The sequence below is a fragment of the Panthera onca genome, chromosome A1 (assembly GCF_046562875.1).
Source record: "Panthera onca isolate mPanOnc1 chromosome A1, mPanOnc1 haplotype 2, whole genome shotgun sequence".
In the NCBI taxonomy this organism is placed as follows: Eukaryota; Metazoa; Chordata; class Mammalia; order Carnivora; family Felidae; genus Panthera; species Panthera onca.
Genome location: NC_138339.1, coordinates 53,775,316 through 53,785,469, shown reverse-complemented (window position 1 = coordinate 53,785,469; position 10,154 = coordinate 53,775,316). Strand labels below are relative to the sequence as shown.

Sequence of the window (10,154 nt, the reverse complement as noted above, 5' to 3'; positions counted from 1 at the left end):
AAAAGTCCTCCTAGTGACCTAACACTTGTGTTCTGATTTGTGTTTGCTACACATGTACAGTGGCTCTAAGTTTCCATTTTGACTTAACAAACACTTTTGTTAATAATTTTGTTGGCACACATGACATCCCTGAAGAAAGTGATTTTAGTTCATTGTAACTTTTAACAGAATATTTGGATGAAAAAGACCTGTTCCGTTATGAAATTCTCACATACACTGCAACAGCTAGGTTTGAATGTTTTTCCCATGTTTGATATGACCACATGATCCATAGGATATGGTTCACCATTTGGCAAAACTGACTTTGCAAGAACAGACAAGCATATTTTGCTAAAAATAATCTTATAACCCAAGGTCAGGGAACAATTGATAAATGATGTGCAAATTTTTATCTCTTTTATCTTGTAGCTACACATCAGTATCACATATTTGGAAGGGTGAATTATAATTCGTCATGCAAAAAAATGTTCTATGTGGCAACTTCAAAGACAACCTGCTGAGAAACCAAGAGAATACTTAATAATGCTCATGAGCAATGAGGCGTGAATGATCAAATGAAGGTCTTCCTGTTTAGCTATTGATTATTCTATCATGGCAAGTAACTTCAAAACCACACACAGTCTTTTGAACATTACCTTCATCTCCTAATATTTCTCCCTATCACCAGAAGAAAATTACTTTTCTTGACCTTCAATAACAGGCAAATGTATTTTGTATTATTTATTGATCTTATAATATAACATTCTTGGGAGGGTAAATGAAACTTATCAAGTTCAAATGAGTTATAATTGTAAGAGCCTTAAAGGTAATCTTAAATCCTCTGGTGCTTCGTGGAGAAAAAGATGTTCACTTCTTATAGAAAGAAATTCCAGAACACTATCAGGACTTAAAAATTTAAATTGAAAATCAAGTTTTATTTTATACTTGTTAACATTATAAGGGGAAGCATGCCATGTGGCAAATATCCCTTAACATTCAGAAAACTAGCAACTTGTAGGTAGGTTTCACCTTAGCTTACCAGTTCTCATGGTTACCTTCTTTTTCTAAATAACAAAAGGATTCTAAAAATTAGCTTTGGAACAAAAGAGGAAAGCATACCATACCATACTCAATGAATACCATTCAGATATGATTACAGTCTTCAAAAATGGCAGTAGCCATAATGCAATAAATAAACCATTTATTTTGGAATCAGAAGGGCCAGCATAAGTTACTATTACCAATGGTGCAGGGAAACGATTCCACTGATTCACTATAGCTATTACCTATATTCTGAATAGAGCCAATTTAAAATTATTAAACTCGATACATAAAACTTGTATATAGGCCAAAAATAATGAAAATGTAATTAAAAATATATCACAGAAAAGTGAAGGCTGTTGTTCCTTGATATTTATTTTCCATATGGAAAATCTGATTATATCCTGTGGCTCTTTTTATTGTCCCAAATTGTGTTCAATAAGCATTTCATGTATACTGGTTTCCCACTGCAATTGTCATATTAAGTTGACAGATCTATACTTGTTTCTTTTTGCATCAGAAGGCAGCAAAGGCAAAAGCTACTTATAAAATAAAGTTAGTTTATTTTTATAGTTGCCAATTATTTTATTTTACTTATCTCTTTATTTATTGTATATTGGGCTTTATAAAATGAGCTGAGTGCCATAGTTGAAAAGACGCTTGAGTGATGTATGGAAGTGTTGAATCACTAAGTTGTACACCTGAAATGAACATTACACTATACATTAACTAACTAGAATTTAAATAAAACTTAAAAAAATGAAAAGAAAGTGGACATGCTCTATGAAGCTGAGATTGGACAGGAGAACCTATGCACATGTATAAATAAATTGCTATTATATTGGATATATCAATTCAAAGGGCTTATGATTTATGATAGACTTACATTTATAAAATAATAAATTAACACCCAAAAGCAGTGTTCTTATATTTGCTTTGATTCATTGCAACAAAGTATTTATTTGTTTTTCATTGAATATACAAAACATAAGATGGTTAAGAACTGCAATAATCGACTTCTCTTGTTTTCTATAGTATCTTTCTTATGCTGAGAATTACCAATTTTTTTAAACAAACATTAATAAAAGTAGCACTTCCTTACTATTATGCAACACTTTTCCGAAAGCTTCGTGTTTCACCATTGTGCTCAATTTCCATGGCAACCGTGTAAGTCAGGCTTCTCCAAACTAAATATTACAAAGGCGAATAGAAAATCCTGATGGAGCTTTGGATCATTGCTTACCTAGGAAGATCAGTTGTATCTGACATGTGCTCCAAGGTTCAGTACTTTGATGAGACTCTCAGACGAAAGAGACAGTGAACGCTATTTTCTCAGCTTTCTCAAGGATAAGGATATCTGTCTTTCAAAACCTAAGTTTTGAGAAAAACAAACAGTGTTTGACCCTTTCCTAGCCCCTCTCCTATCACCAACTCTTCTTCCATTGATGGGAAATCTTTTAAAAGATGTGTAGATTCAATATAATATCACTTTTTAAAGTTTAAACATAAAGAATGGGAATTAATGAGAGATTAATAAATGTTCATTCATTTACCTATATTTTTTGAGTGCCTCCTATGCAATCATATACTGTTCTAGGCACTGAAGTTGCAGCTGAGACAAGAAAGATAGGTTTTTACTTTCATGGCAGTTATATTCTAGCAGGAAAACAAAACAATATTAAAGTATAAGGGAGTTAAGATTTATAAAGAAAATGGTATCAGGTGATTTAATTTGAAAAGGAAACATGAACATTTGAGATTGAGAAAACAAAACATTTAAGAAACATTGAGTATAAACTGCAAATAAAATTTTTCCTAATGCTTCATGAATCTCTGACATGAGCTAGCAACATGCGTAAGACACGCTAACCGGGGAGTCAGTAGCTATAAGGGACACGGTATAGCTATATCATATGATACTGCAGAAGTTGGTGGTACCCATTTGTAAACATCAAGTTTGACTTCACATCTGCCCATCAACAAGAACGTCTAGTCTCTACTCACACTGTCAAGTTTGACTTCACATCTGCTGAGCAACAAGAAAATGTAGTCTCTACTCACATTGTTGGCCTCAAGCCTTTCTCCTCATCCTTCAATTTTGCTTTCTAGCCATACTGGATGATTATAATTTGAGGGCAGGCCAAAAAGTTTCTCTCACCCCTAAACTTGCACATTCCCTGGCATATAGCTGGAATATTTTGCACACTACACCATACTTCTTCAGGAATCAGTTCAGATGTCACCTCCTATGATTTCTTAAGTGTTTGTAGGTATCTATCTCTTCTTAAAGGATCCACCAACACACTATATGTATTCTCACATTATTCTTACCACAATGATTATAATTGTACTTTCTCATAATAGGAGTATCTTAAGGAATAGGAATTATTGTTATTATAGTATCCACCACTAATAATTTATATGTTAACTGAAAAATATGTTTTTATTGATAAAATCATAAAAGTAAGAGAAAGGAAAAGTGAGATGATTTTTTTTGGTAACAACTTTATTTAAATATAATGTACGTACTAACAATTCCCCATTTTAGTGATTGGATATTCACAGAATTGTTCAACAATTAATAGAACCAGTTTTTTTAACTGATCATTGCCCATCAAAAAATCCCTATACCCTTCATCTATCTGTGCCCCCACATTCATCAGTCTCACTGCTAAGCATTCAATAATCTCCTTTCTGTATCTATAGGTTTGTTTATTTTAAATATTTCTTGTAAACTAGAACATCTAACACTTGGCCTTTGGTCCTAACACTTTGGTTAGAACATCTAACACAGGTTTCTAGTATTTACTACAATATTTTGAAGGATTATCTCTGTTGTAGCAGGTATCAGTATGTAATTTGTTTTATTGTTGAAAAATATTCCATTGTATGACTACATTTCTATATGTCACAGGGCCAACAGTAAAATCACACACACACTTCTTTATATGATAGTTTTTGGAATTAGTTAACAAAGGAGAAGAAATATATACTTATACTCTGTTTTATAATTACATATTACCTTTACCAGTGCTCTGTTTTTTTTTAATGTGTTTTTGTTTGGAGTCACTTACTTTCAATATGTACAATTTCCTTTATTATTTCTTGTAAGGTATGTCTGCTATAATCAAATTCTCTCAGTTTTTGGTTACTTGAGATTTTCATTATTTTACCTTATTTACTTATTTATTTATTTATTTATTTATTTATTTATTTAAGAGTGAGACAGTTTAATTTAGAAATAAGCTTTAGATGGTGTCCTGATCAAATGGGAACTGAAGGGCCCAGCTTTGGAGAGAAAGGCAGTCATGGAGAGTAAGGGCCCCAACTGGGGAGGGAACAGCATGGGAGCTGGTACGGAGAGTGCCACAAAGCTGGTCCTGTGCTCAGCAGGTACTGGCAGGGTCTGGAGTGATGAGTGGAGTGGCTTTCTCAGGTAAGGGGCTGTGCTTCTTACTATACTTGCATTTGCAGCTTCTACTTAGAGCTATCAAAATTCCAGCGATGCACAGGAGCCCTCCAACAATCATCCCACCCAGCTCCAGGCTTTCCCAGTCATAAGAGAAGGGACTGTCTTTATCCACCAGGTCATTGGCTTCCAAGGCAGGCAGGCCTGCCCGTGTGAGGAGAAGGCCCCAGGTCATTCTCTTCAAGATACAGCTTCAGGGCAGGGCTGAGAGCCAGGTGCAGCAAGCAGGTTTGGAGAGGCTGCTGGAGCTGTCTATTTTACCTTCATTTAAATGCAGTTATTGTGGATATTGAATTCTTGGGTGGCAGTCTTTGTTTTTAATACTCTGTGTATGTTTTTTCACTCATCTGATCTCCATTGTTAATGAAGAGAAGTCTGCTATTACTATTGTTATTTTTCTTGGGGTTTCCTAGTAGTTGAAGAATTGTTTTTCTTAAGATTTTCTCCTTGTCTGTTTTTCAGAATTTTTACAATGGTGTATCTGTGTGTAGATTTCTTTGTGTTTATCCTATTTTGAGTTTTATAGGCTTTTTGGAATGTGTAGGTTGTTATTCTTCAATAAATTTGGGAAGTTTTCAGGAATTACTTCTTTGAATATCCTTTCTTCTTCTTTATACATCTCTTTTTCTGGCATTCCGGATATGAGGGTATGTTGGTGTGGTTAATGGTATTCCATTTTCTCTGAGGTTGTGCTAATTTTTCTTCATTCTTTTTGTTGTGGTTTTCAGATTGCATAAAATCTTACCTTTTTTGAGGTCACTGATTCTTTCTTATGTCAGTTCAGATCTACCATTGACCCCCACTCAGTAAATTTTTAATTTCAGTTACTATATTTTTCTTTAAAAATTTTTTTTTAACGTTTATTTACTTTTGAGACAGAGAGAGACAGAGCATGAATGGGGGGAGGGTCAGAGAGAGAGGGAGACACAGAATTGGAAGCAGGCTCCAGGCTCCAAGCTGTCAGCACAGAGTCCAACGCGGGGCTCAAACTCATGAACCGCGAGATCAGGACCTGAGCCGAAGTCGGACACTTAACTGACTGAGCCACCCAGGTGCCCCAATTACTATATTTTTCAACTGTAGAATTCCATGTGCTTCTTTGGGTAAGTTCTACTTGATAAGACACTGTCATTATCATTATGGCTGCCTTTGCCTTTAATTCTTTTAACACAGGCAAATTTGAAGTCTTTGTTAAATCCATTTTTTGGTCCCCTTCACAGGTGGTTTCAGCTCACTGCTGTCATTCTTGTGTATGGGTAACACTTTCCTGTTTCTTTGCATATTTCGTAATTTTTGAAAACCGGTCATATATTTAAATAATATATTGTATATAATATATAATTATACAGTTATAAAATAATATGTTGTAGCGACTCTGGGTACTAGTCTTCCACTTGGACTTGTTACCTGTTTTATGCTTGTTTGTTTGTTTAGTAAGCAGCTGAACAGTTTTGGTGAAGTCTATTTCCTCTGTGATGTTGAGAGGGCCTGTGCATAATCACTTGGACATGTGCATAATCATTCTGGGATCACAGTTGTCTTAGCAGGCTTCTCTTTGACTATTGTTGCTTCCCCCACTGAACACACCTAGCTGTTAAGCTTCACTAAATCCCAACTGATTGCTCTCTTATTTTCAACAATGCCTTGGTGAATTAATTGCTTCATAGACTATTCCAGGCGTAGTTTTTGAGGTCAATACTTGAGGTTTGTTCTGACCCCAGGAGGGCTCTTACCTGTCTTTTCCCCCTATTTCTTTTTGGTAAACTAGTTTGTCAATGGTTTAGCTTATATCTCTAGTTAAGCTACCAATTTTCTAATTTTTTTAAGTTTATTCATTTTTGAGAGAGAGAGAGAAAGAGTGTGAGCAGGGGAGGGGCAGAGAGAGAGAGAGAGAGAGAGAGAGAGAGATGGAATCCAAAACAGGCTCCAGGCTCTCTGAGCTGTCAGCACAGAGTCCGACGCGGGGTTCGAACTCACGAACTGTGAGATCATGACCTGAGCTGAAGTCGGACGCTTAACCGACTGAGCCACCCAGGTGCCCCTTAGCTACCAATTTTCTATTAGTGGCTTTTCAACAAAATCTCCACTGTCTTTGACTCTTTCTTAAACTTGCTTTTGTGTGTGTGTGTGGGGGGGGGGAGAGCTTCACAGCTCTCTGTTTTATGGTCTTCTTTTTCCTCTGGACAAATCTCTGAGCCAGGGCTCTTGAGATGGGGGCAAGGACAGGGGTATGTTTCTCTCTGTGTGACAGTCCTACTTTAGGATTAGGCTTTGCGGCACAGTGGATTTGGTTTTTATTTGTCTTCTTCACTTGTCTTGCCTGGCATAGAACCTCTTCCCTACAGATAAACCAAGTGAAGACAGTTGGGCCCCCAGTGTGCTCAGTATCTTTCACAAGTGGAGACTAGGTGTGAGAAGGTAGCTCTTGACTTTCAGCTGCCCTATCTGGAATTTAGCTTCTGTAGTAGATAGCTGGGGGAAGGCATGAGAGATGTTGACAGCTGCTCCTCATGATAATATACCCAAAATACTTTAATTCTTGACTGGTTGTTGGAAGAGATGAGTCCTGTATTCTTCATTACATAGACAAGAATAGAGTTTTTGTTATGTTAGGCTGGGTTGGAGAAGGGAGGGATCAGTTTGTAGTACAGATGCCACAGATAAGTCATTGTTCTTTCTGGGTTTTAGTAGAATTTCTTGATTCAAATGTTTCTTCATTTGCTGTATGACCTTATCGCCATTTCCAGAGAATTTAAATATATTTTTTTAATAATTTACCAGTTTCCCTCAGAAGCAGGTCCATGTAGAGCTCTTTCCTTTTGCATTCCAGAGGTAAATACTAAATCCGCTTTTTAAAATGATGATCTGGAATACCCTGGCTGACATATGTATTAATATGCTAAGGGACTTATGCACTTTATTTCTGAGACTTTAGTCCTGAAGTTCTGTTGATTACAATGAGCTCACAGTGATGAGAATGCTTTCTTAGTAGGGGCATGTTTATTCAACTCATTGACTAGTCCTTTGAATATCAGTCTTTCAGTCTTCTTTACTGATTTGGATGCCTGACCTTGCAAAACAACTGATGAGTCTTTCAATCTGTTTGGGCTTCCTGACAATAAGACCCTGAAACGCCTACAGATAGCAATGTCTGTGCCTATACCTATCTTGTAGGTATCATCACTGGTATTAGAGCATGATGATAAAGATACTTGTTTGCACTGACGTACACATCAATAGTACTCAGGAATGGCATCTTGGAAGCTGGGTGTTGCTCAAGCATATCAAATGGGAATTCTCCTGTTCTTGAGCTCTCTGCTCTTTCTTGTCTCTGATATGTGACATGTGTTACCAGAATTTTCAAACATATAGAAAAGTTCAAAGAATATTAAAATTATACACACACACACACACACACACACACACACACATCCAAAATCTAGAGTTAGAATTATTATTTGTTATTATGATGGCTAAGAATATATTCAGGCATACTTTCTTTGTTTACCTCTCTTGCTGGATCCTTAGAAAGTAAGTTGTATACCTCAAAATTCCTTCTCCCTAAATTCTTAAGTATGCATCTTCTAAGACATTACTAGATCACAGTAGCTTTTGCTACCGCTTCAATATTTCTACCTAAAAGAAAACTTCCATATCTGTATGTATTTAATTTGGGTTGGGTGGGGAGTGATATCCTTAGAAATTTTGTAGCAAATAGAGTATTTTGGCTCTTCAGCAGCAACTTGAGGGCTCTGATTTATTTGTATACAAAATTCATGCCCTTGTTGAAATTTTAAAATAATAGCAACATATTTTAAGGATGCAGAATATATGTGTGTGCGTGCGTGTGTGTGTGTGTGTGTGTGTATACACATGTAGGAAAAAGGCCATTTCCAAACACACACACACACCCCTGACACATTAACAAGTTGGCAGATTCAATGTAAGGTTTTTTTTTTTTTTTGGTATTTGATTAATGACATTAAAATAATGAGATCAACTGTTGAGTTTTTAGTAGTAAATACGTTTTACATGTTAAGTAATCATGGACTTACACAATGAAGTTAATAAAGTTAATTTAGTTCAAGAAACAGAGACTTATTACCTTAGTTTGAAAATTGCATTTTCCCCCATGAGCAAATTTAAATGAGCTCCATTGGCTGTTAAGCCATTAATCAAGCCTTTATTTGTATTTGGTGAATGTTTGGCATCATTCAGGTAACCTTTCTGTAGATGATGTGGTATCTGCTCCTGTGCCTTTTCTGTTTTAGCTAATGAATGCCAACAGTCATGAATAGTGAATTTGAAAGTGATCTACTATTTTCTTCTAATGAGTTAATTGTTGATTTCTCAACATTAATTTTTTGTTACACCTCAGGTAATTATGATTAATGGCAAAAAAATCTGTTTTTTTTTCCTATTGTTTCCCATGAAAAACAATCCCCCTCACTGTCAGTGATCTGACTGCTGCTTGCTTGCTATAGTATGAATTTTGAAGAGGCTCTTCACTTTTATCTACAGGGTGAGATTTGTGAAGTTATAGATAGCAAGAGTTAGGGATGACATTGAATGAAGATGCAAACACAGAAAGGCATAAGAAACCTTTATGATTTGTCCTCCTTTCTTTTGATAGTTTTTATAGTCATTTAGCTGACCATTTTGATTTTACTGTTTCAGCACGAGAAATGTTGTTAACAGCCTCAGCAGGCAGAAAAGGTGAATAGTGAAATACAGTTTCAGTATTTATATTAGGAAGTATCTCAAGGAATTTGTTATGCTGCTTTGACTAATTATACTGAGCTGAGAATTACCTTATTATTACTTTATTTTGTCAGTCAGGGAGTGGATTTTGTGGGAATTATTCCCGATCAACTGCCAGTCACAACCTGCATGCTGGGCATCCTCTTGTCATGTCCCGGAATGCCCAGAATAGGCAATGTCTGCAGTAGAAACACGATGGACTCCAGACGGTTAAATTAAACATGCCTCAAGATTGCAAATGTAGTTGCCTGTATTACAGTAGGTGGCAGTCTTTTCATTTTGACTAAACTCAGGACCTGAAATACACACAGAGACAGGCAAGGCTGGTGTTATGCATAGGTGCCCACTGTGTTAGGCATGTGAGTGCCCATAGTGGCATGATTTGGGGACATTGAAAGATCTTCTTTGCCTGAAAGTAGTTTTCTGAACAGGTGTCCATATTGCCTGAAGTCAATAGTTGTTGTTTTTCGGGGCCTTTAAAGATCATTCAGTTCAGTATAGCCAGTGAATGGATTGAACTTTAAGTATTTGTATTTGCTAAAACAGCTTTTTTTTTTTTTTTTAAATTTAGTGACAATATTTGAGGTATGACTCTCAGGGACATGCTTAAGTTTGTTGGGGTCCTTGTTTGTCATTGTCCTTGTCCTCATACCTACAACCATATTGTAGGATATAGTGAAAAATAAGTATATTTTGAATGAAACTTTAGGTCTTATTTAAAAAACTGGATTTATTAGTGAGACCTCTGTATAATAATCTTAGTACTTTAGTGCCATGATAAATGAATCCACTGCTTCAACAAACAAATATGATTGTTAAAGCGGTAGATTCATTTATCATGGCATTGTCAGAATTTAGTTTTGAATGATTTTATTCAATTTATGAGATTGTACTTAGAAAATGC

The 10,154-nt window shown here is 35.8% G+C and overlaps 1 pseudogene; it reads right to left on the bottom strand.

Moving 5' to 3' along the window:
• Positions 1-4,406: 4,406 nt before the first annotated feature.
• LOC132680360 (FXYD domain-containing ion transport regulator 4 pseudogene) lies at positions 4,407-5,123 on the bottom strand (annotated as a pseudogene).
• Positions 5,124-10,154: the final 5,031 nt, after the last annotated feature.